Source organism: Rutidosis leptorrhynchoides, chromosome 1 (genome assembly GCF_046630445.1).
Source record: "Rutidosis leptorrhynchoides isolate AG116_Rl617_1_P2 chromosome 1, CSIRO_AGI_Rlap_v1, whole genome shotgun sequence".
NCBI classification, from domain to species: Eukaryota; Viridiplantae; Streptophyta; class Magnoliopsida; order Asterales; family Asteraceae; genus Rutidosis; species Rutidosis leptorrhynchoides.
The window spans coordinates 34,663,117-34,684,837 of record NC_092333.1 but is presented as its reverse complement, the minus strand read 5'-3'; positions in this window follow the sequence as shown (position 1 = coordinate 34,684,837).

The following is a 21,721-nucleotide window of genomic DNA, read 5'->3' as shown; positions in this document are numbered from 1 at the left end:
TTATTATTATTAGTTTTATTATTATGATTATTATTAATAATATTATGATTAAGATTAGTGATATTAGGAATATTATTATCATTCTAAAATTTGCAAGATCATCATTATTATCAAAAGTAAAATAAGTGTTATTATTATTATCATTAGTAGATCATTAATGTCAAAAGTATTTTTTTTAAATATTTTATACATAAAAACACACTTATTATATATAATATAATTATATTGATACTCCATATAACTATATACAAAACATATTAACATTATCTATATAAATACTTATATATAACAAATTAGGTATTTTAATATAATACTAAGTATATATAGATATTAATATGACTATATTAATCATCTTAAATATATATATATACAAAATAAACATAAATAACATATATTAATAAATGAAATTATGTGATTTCCATTATATGTTTTAATAGATATACGATTAATATAGGTTCGTGAATCGAAGGCCAACCTTATATTTGATCAATGATGTTATATGTATTTTTACTACAAAATACATTAGGTGAGTATATAGTTCCCTTTTAAACTCTAAATATTTTTGGACTGAGAATTCATGCGCTGTTTTTATAAATGACTTACGTTATGGACACAAGTGATCAAAAATATATTCTACGTTGAGTTGTACCACTGGCATACTTCCCTGTAGCTTGGTAATTAATATTTACAGCGGTATTGTAAACGCGAATCCTGTTGATAGATCTATCGGGCCTGACAACCCCAACCGGACTGGACGACCAGTATTCAACGGTTGCACAGTACTTCGTTTTGTGACTACACTTGGTACGGTGTAGTAAGATTTCATATTAAAGGGAATATGCGACGTGATTAATTGTTAAGTATGGTTACCAAGTGCTCAACCACTTAGAATATTTTTATTAAATGTTTACATATGAAATCTTGTGGTCCATTGTTAAAACGCTGCTAGCATCAAACCTATATATCTCACCAACTTTATGTTGACATTTTAAAGCATGTTTATTCTCAGGTACGAATTAAGTCTTCCGCTGTGCATTAGCTCATACTAAAGGCATTACTTGGAGTCGATCATCGCAATGGAACCAAATGTTGAAGACTTTGTCCAGATGGATAAGGACGGGTCTTTACAATCACCATCTTACAACCAAGATCATCCAATTGTCCTAAAGACAATAAGTTCTTCTTCAAACCCTTCACGTGTCGTACACCTTGAATAGTATGAACTGTACCATCGTGCATCTTCAGAATGATATCTCCAATTCCAATGATCTTTAGTTCATGATCATTGCAACTGTATACAGATCCTCCTGAGATACGTTCATATTGTTTGAACCATTCTCTTCTAGGGGTCATGTGAAAAGTAGCTCCCGAGTCAAATAACCAGACATCAACAAATGTCTTTCTGCCTTCATTTGCTACCACTGCCTCACTAACCAAAGCAGTCTCATCATCTGAAGTGCTTGCAATATTTTCTTGAGGATTTAAGTTATTTAAACTCCGACAATCCTTCTTCAGGTGACCTTTCTTGCCACAATTGTAGCATGTATAGGTCTTCTTCTTTTTAGACTTCGGTTTACCATGATTGTGACTCCCACTTGGGCCACGTTCCGTTGATCTCCCTCCTGACACCAATAAGGCCTCCATTTGTCGTAAACCGGCCTGTTTGTCCTTCTTGTTATTGCGCCGATTTTCTTCTTCTAGAATAGCAGCCGCAACTTCATCATAGACTAGATACTCCGAGAGAACATTATTGGTTAAGTTAATAATGAGTTGATCATACAAATCAGGTAGACTCTGAAGTAAAAGTTCAGCACGTTCTTTTGGCTCTATATTGCAACTTAATGAAGCGAGTTGAGAAAATAGAGTATTCAAAGAATTAATGTGCTCATTAACTGAAGTAGATTCATTCATGCGTAGCGCATAAAGTTTTCTCTTAAGGAATATCTTGTTGTGGAGTGATTTGGTTTCGTACAATTTTAAGAGGTGATCCCAAATCTCTTTCGCCGTCTTCTTTTCTTCTATGCTAGACAAAACGCCATCTGCTAGTGCCAGATGAAGATTTGCGATAGCTTGACCGTCCATCTCTTCCCATTTTTCATCAGTGACTTCGGCGGAACATCCACTGATGGCAGCCAAACACTTATCATTTCTCAGGATAGCTTTCATCTTTAGTTTCCATAACGAGAAGTTACTCCCGTTGAACTTTTCAATTTCAAATTTCGTAGACATCGCTATAATTACAATCTTCTTTTCGACAATACTATTTTTCTTGAAATCACACCCAAGGACTTTTACCGAGTGAAAATAATCTTACTTATTTCTGATGTGGACGATCCACTCCCGTGGCAACCACAGAGCATACTATAAGTAGATTAATACACACTAGATATTAGACCTTAGCTCTTTATACCACTTGTTGAGAAAAGCGACACCGAATTATAGCAAACCGCTAGTAATAACTGAAATAGCGACAATAAAGAGACACCGAGATTTAACGTGGAAAACCCCAATAGGGTAAAAACCACGGACAAAGAAAGAAACGTTTCACTAATATGAATAATAGGAATTACACTTCTCTCTAATTACAAGAATAAGTACCAAGTTTTATATCTCTTGTAATTAGGAGATTTATCACTTACTAATTATCTATTAGACTACTAGAACACAAGAAGGAAGAATGTGTTGGGATGCATTGAAGAGCTTGAAACCTCCTCTATTTATAGTACAACAAATGAGGGTTAGGTGGAGTAAATCAAATGAGAAAGTCTCATTTGTACCTCAAATATTACGGAAAGGAAAATGGTAGGTAGCCTACCATCACCAACCATTGACTTTTCAACAATATATACCTCGGAAAACAATGTAAATAGTCGAGCCATTGTGGGGATACTTCTGTTACGTATCTTAAATAAAATTACTTAATATAATAATACACTTTAGATTTTGTATTTCATAAACTAGTGTAGTGCATATATGATGTCTAAATGAAAATACAAGATTTCTAAATAAATAATCAGTATGTCTTTGTACTCGATCAATGCATTTACTTGTAACGCCCTTAACGGATCAAAAGTTGTGAAGGAATAATTTTGCAATATCATACGGTAAGAGATCCAAACTGAAACGGAGTATATTAAAACATTCTATAAGTATGGTTAACAAGTTACTTAGGAAGTTAGGATGAATTAAGTTAAAAATGAGATATCAGAACAAATATTGCATATTTTGTAAGAAGTATAAGCGAGTTAGATTTGTCCATTGTTTTGTGCATTTTCTTATTTCGATAAAGAATCCAGATCTTAGATGTGGTTAACAGAATATGATATTGAAATGGTTGAATGTTTCTTTGAAAAAAACAACTCAACAAGTATTAAACTTTTTAATGCAATATTTTAGGTATCCTCTTTATCCGATTGATGAATTTTACCCATCACCGGTATGTGAAGTAGTTATTACTATTTATGTTACCAATTTATACCTATCAATATATGAATGATTTACAAAATCATCTCCGACACTTTATTTAAATTTTAATTTTCATATGTCAATGGCAAATATAACATTCTTACAACAATGTTATTATCATATATTATTTCTGAAATCGTTCGCTTATCTAAAGGTTCGCAATCCAATCGTGTATCAGTCTCACGATTAATATGAGTGAGATAAATTGCGTAACTCGTGCTTAACGAAACATATATAAAGCGATTAAACTCATGATCTTCGTCTTTTAGACCACAATCCCCACCACTAAGCTATCTTCATGGTAACATTAACATACAATGTACAATTAAATTTACAAGCGATTTTATAATGTGATAGACGGATACCTAATATATTTTTATTACTATTTCAAACATTTTACATTATTTGTTTTGTTACTTTAGCTATAACGAGGATAAAGAACCCCGCTTCACTGCGGGGTGGTTTTGATCGGTTAACGGTCGTTGAACTTAACGTTTTAAAAACGGTTATCGGTCGTTTGGACGGTTTTGGTCGATTAACGGTCAGTTAATTTAACATTTAAAAAAATAGTTAACGCCCGAGTAGCTAAATGTTTAAAAGAGTGAAAAGAAAAGGGGGGAAAATGAAGTTAAAAAAAGTTGTTAAAAAAAAGATGGGAAAAAAGGTTTTTTTTTTTTTTAAGAAAAAGGTTAAATACATGTTTAGTAAAATACCCCCAAAGTTGGGGGTATTTACACTTGTGCGATGGTGAATAGTGAAAGTCTCTGATAATGCTAAAAACGAACATATATTTCATAGCATTATTCCTCAAGAAAGACAAGCTTTTAGTTGCAATTGTTCTATTTACAAGTGATATTCGTTTAAATAATAAAAGGTGAAGACAAAAGACAGATTCGACGAATTGAAGACGCAAACGACCAAAAAGCTCAAAAGTACAAAAGACAATCAAAGAGGTTCCAATTATTGATAAGAAACGTCTCGAAATTACAAGAGTACAAGATTCAAAACGCAAAGTACAAAATATAAAATTGTACGCAAGGACGTTCGAAAATCCGGAACCGGGACCAGAGTCAACTCTCAACGCTCGACGCAACGGACTAAAAATTACAAGTCAACTATGCACATAAATATAATATAATATTTAAATAATTCTTATAATTATTTATATATTATAATAAATAATAAAAACCGTCGGCAAGAAAGACTCCAAACCAGAGTGAGCTGTAATTGCAAACTCCGCGACTCGCGGAGTTTGAAGGCCAAAAAGGCCGCGAGTCGCGGAGCCCCAAGTTTCAAAAATCCCTATAAAAGCAACAGAATTCTGATCGCAAAAATCATCTTTTTCTTCTCCTCATTCATACGTAAAATATATATATTTATAATTTATATTTTAATTTTAATTTTAATCCTAATAATAAGGGTATGTTAGCGAATGTTGTAAGGGTGTAAGTCGAAATTCTGTCCGTGTAACGCTACGCTATTTTTAATCATTGTAAGTTATGTTCAACCTTTTTATATTAATGTCTCGTAGCTAAGTTATTATTATGCTTATTTAAAACGAAGTAATCATGATGTTGGGCTAATTACTAAAATTGGGTAATTGGGCTTTGTATCATAATTGGGGTTTGAACAAAAGAACGACACTTGTGGAAATTAGACTATGAGCTATTAATGGGCTTTATATTTGTTTAACTAAATGATAGTTTGTTAATGTTAATATAAAGATTTACAATTGGGCGTCCCTATAAATTACCATATACACTCAATCGGACACGATGGGCGGGGTATTTATATGTACGAATAATCGTTCATTTAACCGGACACGGGAATGGATTAATAGCCACTAGAATAATTAAAACAGGGGTGAAATTATGTACAAAGGACACTTGGTATAATTGATAACAAAATATTAAAACCTTGGGTTACACTCAGTCGACAACCTGGTGTAATTATTAAACAAAGTATTAAAATCTTGTTACAGTTTAAATCCCCAATTAGTTGGAATATTTAACTTCGGGTATAAGAATAATTTGACGAGGACACTCGCACTTTATATTTATGACTGATGGACTGTTATGGACAAAAACCAGACGGACATATTAAATAATCCAGGACAAAGGACAATTAACCCATGGGCATAAAACTAAAATCAACACGTCAAACATCATGATTACGGAAGTTTAAATAAGCATAATTCTTTTATTTCATATTTAATTTCCTTTATTTTATATTTAATTGCACTTCTAATTATCGCACTTTTATTTATTGTTATTTAATTGCACTTTTAATTATCGTCCTTTTTAATTATCGCAAGTTTATTTTATCGCACTTTTATTATTCGCAATTTCATTATCGTTATTTACTTTACGCTTAAAATTAAGTCTTGTATTTATTTATTATTTTACATTTGGTTTTAACTGCGACTAAAGTTTTAAAATCGACAAACCGGTCATTAAACGGTAAAAACCCCCCTTTATAATAATAATATTACTTATATATATGTTTGTATTTTTATAAAAGTAAACTAATATAGCGTTGAGCTTTGTTTAAAAAAAGATTCCATGTGGAACGAACCGGACTTACTAAAAACTACACTACTGTACGATTAGGTACACTGCCTATAAGTGTTGTAGCAAGGTTTAAGTATATCCATTCTATAAATAAATAAATATCTTGTGTAAAATTGTATCGTATTTAATAGTATTTCCTGCAAAAATTTAATAGTATTTTATACCCCTTAGCTTTGACATCAAGTATTTTTGGCACCGCTGCCGGGGAACTTTCTAAACGCCGGAAGCGCAACGCTAATATATAAAATAAAAATAAAAAAAAAGATTTTTAGTTTACTTTTATTAAAATTCATTTTTGTAAAAAAACGTTTTAAATATTTGAAAATATAAAAAGAAAAAAAAAATATAAATATTTTTAGGAGTTTGATAAATATTTAAGTTTTATAAAGTTTCTTTATTTTATTTTATAAAAACATAAGTTTTATTTAAGTATTTTTTTTTTATTTAAAAACATAAAATATATATATATATATATATATATATATATATATATATATATAATTCTAGTTTTAAGATTTTTATTTATAAAATTATAAAATATTTCTATTTAGATATAAGTTTTTATTATATAAATACTTTTATTAAAACAGAAAATTAAAAACAGAAATTAAAAAAAAAAATATAAATAAAGAAAAACGCGTCGAAATTAAAGTAAGCTGTCATCTGAATTTCTGAACCCCGCGACTCGCGGGGTTTGATGCTTTAAATACCGCGACTCGCGGAGGGGACCTGACACACGACAGAAGCCCTAATCCTGCATTTATTACGGAGTATTATTAATTATTATTAATTAAATTGTATTTGGGTTAAATAATTAATTAATTTAGTAGTTAATTTAAGTTTTAATTAATTTGTATTATTTAGTTTAATTAGTTTAATTAAATTATAAAATTAGTAGTTTTAATAAATAAATAATATAAAAATAATATTTTTATAAAAATTGTACTTTTTACAACTTTTTGTATATTTTTATATTTTGTCCCTTTTTAATTGTTTTAGCGTAATATTTGTATTTTTAGCTCATATTTAGTTTTAAACTTAGATTTTGCCATAGTTATTTTTACTTCTAGATTTTTAGGCTTTGCCGTAGAATTCCTTAAGTGCTTTTTCTTTAGACTAAGATTTAGGTACTTTAGAATTTTGCGACGCCTTTTTAAGTTTTAGTTTCTTTTTAAGTTAATTCCATTTGGGATTTAGTTTTTCTTGTAAGCTTTAATATTTTTAGACGACTTTTACCTATGTATCAATTATCATTCCAATTAGTAATCTCAATTTGCGATTATAATTTTAAGTTAGTTGTAGTAATAAGGTTAGGTTAGTCAAGTATTTTTAAGTTTTTATAAGTTTCTTTTATTTTTCCGTCACCTTTTATTTTTCAACCATTTTTCTTTTTCAACCTTTTTCCGACGAACTCTTTTTCTTTCTTATTTCTCGCTATTCTAGTTTTAGGACATAGATTTTTATTCTACTTCTTATATAAATTTCTTAAAATTACGAAAAATTTATTTTAAGTGGTTAAATTAATAGACATCAAAATTTTCTGGTTCGTAGTAATAGTTGGATTTATACGTGGACCGGGTTATTGGAGCCAAACAGTCCTCAATTATATTGAGACCAAACGAATCCTGCCCCTCTGCTGCATCTTTTGGCTATTCGAAACGTGGGCAAAATCAGAAAAGTCTATTGGTTGGATAACTTATTATAATTTTTCTTTCCTTTTAAAAACTAATAGGATATTCAGTGAATGCACCGAGCAAGACGTTCACCACCTTTTGTACGTTCACCACCTGTAACTAGATCAAGACATTTAGCAAATATAACCGCCGTTGATTTTTCTTTAGAATCGTCATCCAGTCGACCAAGTACTTCAGTTCAAATTTTCGATAATCCATTTTTTGAACCCGACCTCACAATTGAGAATCCGGAGAATATTCAGGAACGGTTCGTAGATCCCGAACCATTAAACTTTCCTCCGGAGCCACCAATCATTCAAACAGAGATTGTTGAGGAACGAACCATTAAATCAGAATCATCTAGTGATACCGATTCAACAAATTCAATTATGGAGAATCTGGAACCTTTAAGTATGGAAGACCGAATGAGAGCTAAACGCACTGGCCAAGGTCACGCAATTACTCATCCAGACATTAATGCGCCAGATTATGAAATCAAAGGACAAATTCTACACATGGTGACTAATCAATGCCAATTTAGTGGTGCGCCGAAGGAAGATCCAAATGAACATCTACGTACCTTTAATAGGATCTGCACACTATTTAAAATCCGAGAAGTGGAGGATGAACAGATATATCTCATGTTATTTCCCTGGACTTTAAAGGGAGAAGCCAAAGATTGGTTAGAATCGTTACCTGAAGGGGCGATTGATACATGGGATGTTTTAGTTGACAAATTTCTTAAATAATTCTTTCCTGCATCTAAAGCCGTAAGACTTCAAGCAGAAATTGTTACGTTCACACAAAAACCGAATGAAACTCTATATGAGGCATGGACAAGATATGGAAAGTTGTTAAGAGGATGTCCGCAACATGGTTTAGACACCTGTCAAATAGTACAAATATTCTACCAAGGATGCGACATCACTACAAGAAAAGACATAGATATAGCAGCTGGTGGTTCTATTATGAAGAAAACCGAAACTAATGCTTACAAAATTATTGATAACACTGCTTCCCACTCACATGAGTGGCACCAAGAAAAAGACATCGTTAGATCATCTAAAGCAGCTAGAGCCGATTCTAGCCATGACTTAGATTCCATTTCCGCAAAGATAGATGCTGTGGAAAGACGAATGGAAAAGATGACTAAGGATATTCACTCAATACGAATTCGTTGTGAGCAGTGTGGAGAACCACATTTGACAAAAGATTGTCTCAGTATTGAATTAACAATGGAACAAAGAGAGAATATTTCATACATAAACCAAAGGCCTGGAAATAATTATCAGAATAATTATCAACCGCCAAGACCGATTTACAATCAAAACCAGAATTATAACAGAAATATTCCATACAACAACCAACAAGGTCCTAGCAATCAACAAGTATCCAATAATAATTACAATCAGCAAAGACCGAATTTTCAAAACAAACCACCACAACAAACCGACGATAAAAAGCCGAATTTAGAAGATATGATGACAAAGCTAGTTGAAACTCAAACGCAGTTTTTCACATCTCAGAAACAAACCAATGAACAAAATGCTCAAGCATTTAGAAATCAACAAGCTTCTATTCAAAATCTGGAACAAGAAGTGAGTAACCTAGCAAGGTTAATAGGTGAAAGAAAACCAGGAAGTCTACCTAGTGATACAAATGCTAACCCCCGGAATGAAACAGCTAAAGCTATTACCACAAGAAGTGGTACAACACTTAAACCACCTGAAATACCCGTAACTTCTGATGAAGCTATTCCTACTCCACAAGAACCACAACCTGATCAAGATAAGGAAAAAGAACCGGTAGTTGAAAAGGTTAATGAAGATAACACAGTTAAGGCTAAACCTTATGTTAAACCATACCAACCACCACTTCCTTACTCGAGTAAAATGAAGAAAGAAAAACTTGAAGCCGAGCAATCCAAATTCTTGGATATGTTTAAACAGATAAATGTAAATCTTCCTTTCATTGATGTGATTTCAGGAATGCCTAGATATGCTAAATTCTTGAAAGATCTAATCTCAAATAGAAAGAAAATGGAAGAACTCTCGGCTGTTACTATGAATGCTAATTGTTCAGCAGTGCTGTTGAATAAGATACCAGAAAAACTATCCGATCCAGGAAGTTTCACAATTCCATGTTTTCTGGGTAGTCTTAGTTCAATAGAAGCATTGGCAGACTTAGGTGCTAGTATAAATCTAATGCCGTATTCACTATACACTAAACTAGACCTTGGAGAATTGAAACCAACCAGAATAAGCATACAACTAGCCGATAGATCAATAAAATATCCTAGAGGGATAATGGAGAACATGCTAGTTAAAGTTGGTACTTTAGTATTTCCAGTAGATTTTGTTGTTCTGGACATGGAAGAAGATTCTCAAGTTCCTCTCATATTAGGAAGACCATTCTTAAACACGGCTAAAGCAATGATAGACGTGTTCGGTAAGAAACTGACCCTAAGTATAGAGGATGAGAGTGTTACCTTTTCAGTTGATAGAGCAATGCAACAACCACAATCTGCAGATGATACATGTTATTATATTCAAACTATAGATGCACATGCAGAATTATTAGAAGAATTTCCAGAATTACAAGGAACAGGAGAATGTTCTTTAGGAGAAGGTAATGAACCAATTGATGAAGCTGAAATGTTAGCTACACTTATAGCTAATGGATATGAACCAACAACAGAAGAAATTCAAATGCTAAAAGAAGAAGACAGATATCGATACAAATCATCGATAGAAGAACCTCCGAAATTAGAGTTAAAGCCACTTCCAAACCATTTGGAATACGCTTATTTACATGGTGAATCTGAATTACCTGTAATAATATCGTCTTCTCTTACTGAAAATGAGAAATCACAACTCATTTCTGTGTTGAAAGCTCATAAACCAGCCATTGCATGGAAGATTCATGATATTAAAGGAATAAGTCCTTCGTATTGCACACATAAAATCCTTATGGAAGAAGGTCATAAAACGTATGTGCAACGCCAACGAAGACTAAATCCTAATATGCAAGATGTAGTTAAGAAAGACATTATTAAACTGCTAGATGCAGGTCTAATTTATCCAATCTCTGATAGTCCATGGGTAAGCCCAGTTCAATGCGTGCCTAAGAAGGGTGGCATGACTGTCATTACAAATGAGAAAAATGAGCTTATTCCTACTAGAACTGTAACAGGATGGCGTGTGTGTATTGATTATAGAAAATTAAATGACGCCACCAGAAAAGATCACTTTCCCTTACCTTTCATAGATCAAATGTTGGAAAGATTAGCCAGAAATAGTTACTATTGTTTTCTAGATGGATTTTCCGGATATTTTCAAATTCCAATAGCACCCGAGGACCAAGAGAAAACCACATTCACGTGCCCTTATGGTACTTTTGCTTACAAACGCATGCCATTTGGACTTTGTAACGCCCCTGCAACCTTTCAAAGGTGTATGATGGCGATTTTTCATGACATGATAGAAGAATGCATGGAAGTTTTCATGGATGACTTTTCAGTCTTCGGTGATACATTTGAATCATGTCTAGTTAATCTGGAACGAATGCTTCTTAGATGCGAACAATCAAATCTAGTACTTAATTGGGAGAAATGCCATTTCATGGTTAAAGAAGGCATCGTTCTTGGACATAAAATTTCAAAAGAAGGAATTGAAGTGGATAGAGCTAAAGTAGATGTAATTGCTAAACTTCCACATCCCACCAATGTTAGAGGAGTTAGGAGTTTTCTAGGGCATGCCGGTTTTTACCGACGTTTCATAAAAGATTTTTCTAAAATTGCCACTCCTATGAATAAACTCCTAGAAAAGGATGCTCCATTCATCTTTTCAGATGAGTGTATCAAATCTTTTAATATTCTTAAAGAGAAACTCACTAATGCACCGATCATGATAACACCAAATTGGAATCTACCATTTGAACTAATGTGCGATGCAAGTGATTTTGCAATGGGAGCCGTTTTAGGACAAAGGATTGAAAAACGATTTCAACCTATATATTATGCTAGTAAGACGTTACAAGGAGCATAAACGAACTATACAACTACTGAAAAAGAACTCCTTGCTATTGTCTTTGCTTTTGACAAATTTTGATCATATCTCGTTCTAGCAAAAACGGTGGTCTATACCGACCATTCTGCTCTTAGATACCTATTTTCAAAACAAGATGCTAAACCAAGATTAATCCGTTGGATCTTACTCTTACAAGAGTTTGATATTGAAATCCGAGATAAAAGAGGAGCATAAAATCTCGCCGCTGATCATCTTTCTCTTCTTGAAAATCCTGAGTTAGAAGTTCTAAATGAATCGGCCATACAAGACAACTTTCCTGATGAATATCTATTGAAGATAGATTATAATGAAATCTCATGGTTTGCAGACTATGCAAACTACTTAGTTTGTGGATTCCTTGAAAAAGGATTATCGTACCAAAGACGAAAGAAATTCTTCAGTGATATAAAACACTATTTCTGGGAAGATCCACATCTGTTTAAAAGTTGTCCCGATGGAATAATACGCCGATGTGTATTTGGAGATGAAGCTAGTAAAATTTTAAACCATTGTCACACAGGACCAACAGGAGGGCATTATGGGCCTCAACTAACAGCAAGAAAAGTTTATGAAGCTGGATTCTATTGGCCTACAATTTACAAAGACGCACACCTTCTTTGCAAATCCTGTGATGCATGTCAAAGGGCCGGAAAAATAAGTCAACGTGATGAAATGCCATAAAATGTCATCCAAGTATGTGAAGTATTTGACATTCGGGGTATTGACTTTATGGGTCCATTTCCAAAATCTCATAATAATCTATATATACTCGTAGCCATTGATTATGTATCTAAATGGGCGGAAGCACAAGCTCTCCCAACTAACGATGTACGAGTTGTAGTCAACTTTTTAAAACGTCTTTTTGCAAGGTTTGGAACACCGAAAGCTTTAATAAGTGATCGGGGTACTCATTTCTGTAATAATCAACTTGAGAAAGTTCTTAAAAGATATGGAGTAACTCATAAAATCTCCACCGCATATCATTCACAAACAAGTGGACAAGTTGAAAATACCAACCGAGCTTTAAAACGTATTCTAGAGAAAACCGTAGGATCAAATCCGAAGGAATGGTCCATTAAATTGGAGGATGCACTCTGGGCTTTTAGAACAGCCTACAAAACTCCAATTGGAACCACACCTTTTAGACTTGTTTATGGAAAAGCATGTCATCTTCCAGTAGAAATTGAACACAAAGCATTTTGGGCTTTGAAGACATGTAATCTTGATTTACATGAAGCCGGATGTCTACGATTAAGTCAACTAAACGAATTAGAAGAATTAAGACATGAAGCATACGATAATTCGTTAATCTATAAAGAAAGAACGAAGAAATGGCATGATAAAAGAATCAGAAGTTCAAAAGAATTTAAAGAAGGAGACATAGTTCTTCTTTTCAATTCACGATTCAAGCTATTTCCTGGAAAATTGAAATCAAGATGGTCTGGACCATTCATAGTCAAAAGAGTTTTCCCATACGGAACGATAGAATTGATAAATTCAAATGGGATTGAATTTAAAGTTAATGGTCACAGAGTTAAACATTACATACATGGTCCGATGGAAGTCGACAACGAAGTTAATCACAATTTCGACACCACAGCTAACTAAGTGTGGGGAGAATCAAGTCTTTAAAGGATAATATGTATTTCTGTTAGAGTTAGATTGTCTGTTTTCGTGTAGTTCTCGAAAATGGAACCCGAATGGTCTTTCCCTAGCAGACCCTAAAGAACTAGTCTTCTCCCCCCATTCTGAATTTTTATTTTTTTTAGGTTTTTACGAAATGAAGACTGCCTGTGAACTAAACCATGGTCTAATGCTACACGCTTTGATCACTAAACGTAATAATGACATACTACCGAGTGAATTAGTATCAGTAATCAGAGAAAGAATGGACGGAGTTAGAAAAGAATCCAGATGCGAAGATAATAAGTTACAATTTGGTAAAGGAAAATCAAAATCCGCAGCGAAAAGAAGAGCACGACACCTAGAACGATGTCACAAATGCGGAAAATGGTCACATGGAGGTAAATGTTCAAATAATCAAACCTATTCAAACACTGAATTTGTTACTTTATGCAGAGACGGACCGTTCATATGTTTAGAAGAAAAGACACTGAATGCTCGAGGTTACGCCTTTGTAGTCATGGAAAACCAATTAAACCGACTATCTTATGAATGGGATAGATCATATAACTAAGAAATCTATTTCACAGGTATGTCTGTACAGTTTTTATTTTTATTTTTAACCTTTTGATAATAAACGCTAATTTGTTCGCTAAAAAGTATTAAATTGGTATTGAATAAAATTAGGTTTGGCGACCGAAATTATTGATATCATTCAAAAATTTATTACATCACTGCGAAATTTAACGTTTATTCTTAAGATATAAATATCTTTAAACAATCAACCCAAAATATTTCAAAAATTCGTCATGAGTTAAATTAGGTCTTGGAACCGAAATTACTTTACCGAAAAGAGGGGCGCATATTTTTGATAATATTTGATTGACTAAAGTGGGATAAAAAGCCAAAAAGATTTTTAATTTTATTTTTACCATGTTTTTAAAATTAATATTTAAATCTTAAATTAATATTGTAAACTTTGTAAAAACAATATATTTAAAATTGTAAATATTTGAAAAATTAATATAAGTTTGGTATGAATTTATAAATTTTTAAATTAAGTTTGGTGTGAATTTTTAATTTTTAATTTTTAAAATATAAATTTTTAATTTTATGCATTTCAAATTTTAAGTTTGGTGTGAATTTTTAATATAAATTTTGAATTTTATATTTAAGTTGTGTGAATTTAAAAACAAAAATTTACTTTATCTCATTAAGTTAAAAATATGATTTTTAAAATTCGTCGTAAGTTGAAGACTAGGTCTTTGAACCGAAATTGCTTTACCCGAGAGAGGGACGAGAACTTTTATTATCATTATTTTTAATCTCATTGAATTAAAGTATGCCAAAAACATTAAAAAAACCTCAAAAATCTTAGCTTTTAAAACAATCGCTACAAAAAGACAAATTTTAAAATTTTGTCGAGGGACGGACTAGGACATCGATCCGAAACGACCTCGTCCTAAATAACAAGGGAAACAAAATTTTAAAATTAAGTACTTAATTGTTTTATAAGTTAATGATTATAAAAAAAAAAAAAAGGCAAACTCCGCGAGTCGCGGAGTTTGAAGGCTTAAATGCCGCGACTCGCGGAGGGGTTGGATTACAGAAAAAAAATATATAGCTGAAACAGATCAGTCCCAACCCACAAAACACACAAACACTGCGAAAACTGCTCGAAAATACCCGAAAAATACACCCCAAAATCACAATTTTTAACCGTTAATCACCAAATTTTTTTTTACTAAAATCATGTTGAGAAGGATGCTATCTAGGAATTACTCAAGAAAAATGGTAAATTTCTACACCTAAACACCATTTAATCCGAAATTTGGTGTTCTTGAGCAATTTTTTCCCCAATTTGATTTTGATGTTTTTTAGTGTAATTAGGCTTAAATTGTTTATGTATTATGCTTGTATAACCTAGATTGATGCTGTTTAACATGATTAGAAGCTTTAAACTTCAAATTTTGAGTAATCTAGGGTTTGTGTTCTTGAGCAAATTTGGGGCTTTTTGATATAAACAGGTTATGGCCGATTTTTGTCATGAATTGTTGCTAAATTAAGTAGTGTAACATGTCTAGGTAGTTAAATGATTCAAACTTTGAGCCTAAACATGATTTTGAGAATTAAAGTGGACTTTTTCAAGTCTAAAATTCACGAACTTGATTTTTGAGAGATAATGCCATTTGAGACTTGTTTAATTGCTAGTAATGATTATTTTGACATGTTATTTGAATTGAATGCTTATAAACTTGGCGAACATTTTCATATATGCTTATTTGAAAAAGTGTAGATTTGATAAAAATGTGAAAATAAGCTTAAGTTTAATATAAGTTGATAATGCCATTGTAATTATTTTGATTGATGATTTTGCTGACACTAATGCATATTTGGATGCACAAAAATTGTGTTTGATGTGTTTTGCAGACTGAAAGGGGTGAATCTTCATCCCAAGCTCGCAATGCTCCTACTGAGAATGCGGAACAACTGGAGGTGGATAACTACTACAAGCAGGATATACCTCATCCAGTCATGACCTTTTCCGATATGCACTTGGAAGAGTTGCACCCGAACCTGAGATTTGACAGACTTTGGATAGATTATCCAAAATATCAAAGAGGTTTGCATACTCTTCATTCTAAGGTTGTTGAGGTACCGAGGGTCATAGAATGGGGACCCTTAGAAGCTGTAGAATTGGCCGGGCCAATTAGGGAATTACTTGTACAGAGGTATGGTAATTCTACTTTTAATGACTGGGTACGTTTATTCACCATGCGTAGACCTGTATATAAAGTATGGTGTGAAGAATTGTTGTGTAGTATAGAGTTGAATGATCGGGTAGCTAGTTTAACCGATCGTTCTTTTATTAGATTTTGGTTAGGCGGTTCGATGCGCCACATGTCTTTACTAGACATGGCTCAGGCTTTACGTATATATACGCCTGAGGAGTTAGCATCTGTCGATTGTAGAGGGTTGATACTAAACGGTAGAAAGATAGATGAAAATTTTGATACACACGGTGTGTGGAGTCAAATGATAAGCCATCACCGTTTCAAAGGGGGAAATTACTCTTATTTGGATATAGATAGAGCCGAATTAAGAGTGATTCATAGGTTTTTAGCCAACTCGATTACACAAAGGGGTAAGAACAAGGAAAAAGTAAATGAACAAGATTTGTTTTACCATATGTGTATTCGAGACCCACAAAGCGCTGTAAGTATACCATATTGTGTGGGTTATTATTTATCAGCTATGGTTCAGGAGATGCGACCGCATAGCATAATAGGAAGTGGTATTTTTATTACTTTGATTGGTGAATATCTCGGTGTGGATATAAGTCGGGGGGGATTATTAGTAGAAGAACCGGAATCCCGCGATACTATAGGTTTAAATGTATACCATGGTACGAAAGTTTTGAAGAGGCGAAATAACGCCGCAGTACCATACCATGGTAGACATCCACAGGTTGAGAGAAACCAACATCAAGGTAATGTAGGAGGGGGGAATGAGATGCAAGAAATGCAAAGGTTTATAGCTTCTCAGGAATACGAAAATGCTAGACAGAGAGCATTTGAAGATTGGCAAGTTCATCAGAACCAAATCATAGCTCATTGCCAACATATAGGTAGAAACTATATTCCTACACCGAAACCCATCTTCCCTCCCTGGTCTATAGAGATGCAGCCACCATATCCTACGTATAACCCTGCCGAAGCATTCTATAGCACCTATGGTTATGCCTGGAACCCCTATTGGTACCAGTATCATCCCTAGTATACTTATTTTTTTTTTGTAATTTGTAATTATTGATACGTTTAATACTTTTATTAATATTGTAATCATTTTTATAATTATCTAACTTTTATTCTTAGATTTTAATAATTTTTGAATGTGGGGTAATATACCAAACTTCAAAAATATGTATATATGTTATCAGTTTATCTTATGTACACAACAGGGTAAAACAACGCATTTTCAAAGACTGGCATTAAGTTCAGCAAAAGCAACTAATTTTGACGACCAGATGCAAAATATAAGTGAAATAACAACAAGACGGAATGAACAAATGATGTGCACCATTTATCATTCAGCAAACAAACGCCAATATATTTGGAAACTTTGGTAAAAATTTAATCATTTTCACACTAATCACCCTCAATAATTTAAATTGTTACTGATTTCTTGCAAATGAGGGCATTGCAAGATCTTAAGTGTGGGAAGGGGTTAAATTCTTTCGGATTTTAAAATTTTTATCTTAAACACTTGGTTACCATTAAAAATACTAGTAAAGCAGTAGTTGTATTAGAATCTAATGCTCTCTGATAAAAAAGAACAGCCCTAGTCTTATATACTAACTACCCAATTCTAGTAAAATTTTTCAAAATTTTCAATTAAATGAACTCAAAATCATGTTTATACATATTTATGAACGATAAAACTAGGTTTTAACACCAAAATTATTGTTACCTCGGAAAGGACATAAATTGAGAAACAAACTAAAATGTTAAAATTCATTTAAAATGGAATAGAGGACGATAAAAAGGAAAATAAAAGCCAAGTGTGGGAAAATTTACCAAGTTATCTTAAACATATGTCACATATATCTGTAACAAATAACTGAAAATACTTTTGCTTTGGACTAAACTAAACTGTTTTACCCGATGAAAGAAAAGAAAAGATGGATCTACACGATGAATCAATTCCATCATTAAAAGGAAGTAAAGTCTTCCGAAAAAGACACGCGCTTCTTGATTTAGGTCATGAAGTTGTCGTCCAGACCAGCTGTAGGTTGACGAAAAATCTAGAAAAGTCATCACTAAAATCAGCAGGAAATCCACGGACCTCAGCATTAAACAGGGTCGCCAAGTGGTCAGATTTATCCTAACCATGAGAAGGATTTATCTTGTACAATGGGGGGGCACCATGCAAATTAGCTGGATAAGACTAATGAATCAGATCCCCAGAAAGGATAATCTCCTTAAAAATTAAAAATCAGCTTTTAAGACTGATATCACTCAATCCTTGAGATTGACCTTAAAGATTGAGAATTACAAACTCATGGAATTCAATGATATCTAAACTCGAGCTTGAACGAGAAAATATTTTGATCAAAATTACAAACCGATTTGTTTTCTGAAAACCCTATTTTCAATGCGTTCATTACCATTGAACGTAAAATCCTAGGAATTCACCTGGAATTCATTAGGTCACCTGAACCAAATCGGGTGTCAACCGTAAGAACGGTGGTTGCATAGTGGTCAAAGACAGGACCTTGTGCCATACCGAAAAATCATAAGGGTGAGCTTTACTATTGCTCCTACCAAGGATAGTAATTGCGTCCGACACGTTATAGACCATAATTAAAAGCATGTCAGGGGACATTGCCTTAACAGTTGCTTGTTCAACGCTTTCCTTTACAACCGGACGGTAGTTTACCGAAAGGTAATATACGGGACAAGTAAACTGGACGTGTTGCTTTCCAAATACAAGGTTAGCAAGTGGGTGACACAAAACCGCAAGTTTTGAGCTAAAATTTTCAAATCTGAAACCCACCAAACCCACAAAAATATTTTGCAAACACCGGTAAAGGGTTATTCCGGAAAACTTATCTAGGGTAAAAACTAGATTTAATTTTCAAAAGATCAAATGTTTTCATAAAGATCCAATTTCCTTAATGGATCTAAATTTTTATAGTCATGTGGAACTGTAAACCATATCGTTACTACCATTGTTTATACCGCCGTATAGAAATCACTTATGTACAAAGTGTGAAGAATAAAGAAGTGATTCTAGTATTTCAAGACGATATTGCTTGAGGACAAGCAACGCTCAAGTGTGGGAATATTTGATAATGCTAAAAACGAACATATATTTCATAGCATTATTCCTCAAGAAAGACAAGCTTTTAGTTGCAATTGTTCTATTTACAAGTGATATTCGTTTAAATAATAAAAGGTGAAGACAAAAGACAGATTTGACAAATTGAAGACGCAAACAACCAAAAAGCTCAAAAGTACAAAAGACAATCAAAGAGGTTCCAATTATTGATAAGAAACGTCTCGAAATTACAAGAGTACAAGATTCAAAACGCAAAGTACAAAATATAAAATTGTACGCAAGGACGTTCGAAAATCCGGAACCGGGACCAGAGTCAACTCTCAACGCTCGACGCAACGGACTAAAAATTACAAGTCAACTATGCACATAAATATAATATAATATTTAAATAATTCTTATAATTATTTATATATTATAATAAATAATAAAAACCGTCGGCAAGAAAGACTCCAAACCAGAGTGAGCTGTAATTGCAAACTCCGCGACTCGCGGAGTTTGAAGGCCAAAAAGGCCGCGAGTCGCGGAGCCCCAAGTTTCAAAAATCCCTATAAAAGCAACAGAATTCTGATCGCAAAAATCATCTTTTTCTTCTCCTCATTCATACGTAAAATATATATATTTATAATTTATATTTTAATTTTAATTTTAATCCTAATAATAAGGGTATGTTAGCGAATGTTGTAAGGGTGTAAGTCGAAATTCTGTCCGTGTAACGCTACGCTATTTTTAATCATTGTAAGTTATGTTCAACCTTTTTATATTAATGTCTCGTAGCTAAGTTATTATTATGCTTATTTAAAACGAAGTAATCATGATGTTGGGCTAATTACTAAAATTGGGTAATTGGGCTTTGTACCATAATTGGGGTTTGGACAAAAGAACGACACTTGTGGAAATTAGACTATGAGCTATTAATGGGCTTTATATTTGTTTAACTAAATGATAGTTTGTTAATGTTAATATAAAGATTTACAATTGGGCGTCCCTATAAATTACCATATACACTCAATCGGACACGATGGGCGGGGTATTTATATGTACGAATAATCGTTCATTTAACCGGACACGGGAATGGATTAATAGCCACTAGAATAATTAAAACAGGGGTGAAATTATGTACAAAGGACACTTGGTATAATTGATAACAAAATATTAAAACCTTGGGTTACACTCAGTCGACAACCTGGTGTAATTATTAAACAAAGTATTAAAATCTTGTTACAGTTTAAATCCCCAATTAGTTGGAATATTTAACTTCGGGTATAAGAATAATTTGACGAGGACACTCGCACTTTATATTTATGACTGATGGACTGTTATGGACAAAAACCAGACGGACATATTAAATAATCCAGGACAAAGGACAATTAACCCATGGGCATAAAACTAAAATCAACACGTCAAACATCATGATTACGGAAGTTTAAATAAGCATAATTCTTTTATTTCATATTTAATTTCCTTTATTTTATATTTAATTGCACTTCTAATTATCGCACTTTTATTTATTGTTATTTAATTGCACTTTTAATTATCGTCCTTTTTAATTATCGCAAGTTTATTTTATCGCACTTTTATTATTCGCAATTTCATTATCGTTATTTACTTTACGCTTAAAATTAAGTCTTGTATTTATTTATTATTTTACATTTGGTTTTAACTGCGACTAAAGTTTTAAAATCGACAAACCGGTCATTAAACGGTAAAAACCCCCCTTTATAATAATAATATTACTTATATATATGTTTGTATTTTTATAAAAGTAAACTAATATAGCGTTGAGCTTTGTTTAAAAAAAGATTCCCTGTGGAACGAACCGGACTTACTAAAAACTACACTACTGTACGATTAGGTACACTGCCTATAAGTGTTGTAGCAAGGTTTAAGTATATCCATTCTATAAATAAATAAATATCTTGTGTAAAATTGTATCGTATTTAATAGTATTTCCTGCAAAAATTTAATAGTATTTTATACCCCTTAGCTTTGACATCAGTCTCACCACTATTAGTATTAGTTATTATAATTATAATATAATTAACATAACAATATATGAAATTAAAATCATAACCAAGCTTCCTTTAAATTATAAAATTTCAAAGTATAAATTATGAAAGTGAAACTGATAAAATTAAACAATTTTTAGACCATAAATTAAACAAATGTAATGTTTGTTGACTATCAGATCAAAATGGTAATAACCATAAAAGTTTAGGGGTCCTTTATAAAAAACGACGATCATATCACGTTCAGCAGATCGAACGGCTGCAAATTACTAGCCATTTGTTTCAAATAAAAGAATTATGGGAATAGAGCCAGACATAAATCCGCTCATGACAATTCAATTTCGAACCCAAAATTAAAACTTAAAAAACCCCCTTTTTTCATATTTCATATTCACACCCACCCTTTTAACGGATCAAAGTTTTATCCAGTAATCTTTGAAAAAATAGAGAGATAAAGATTCAAGATTAAGTCCATT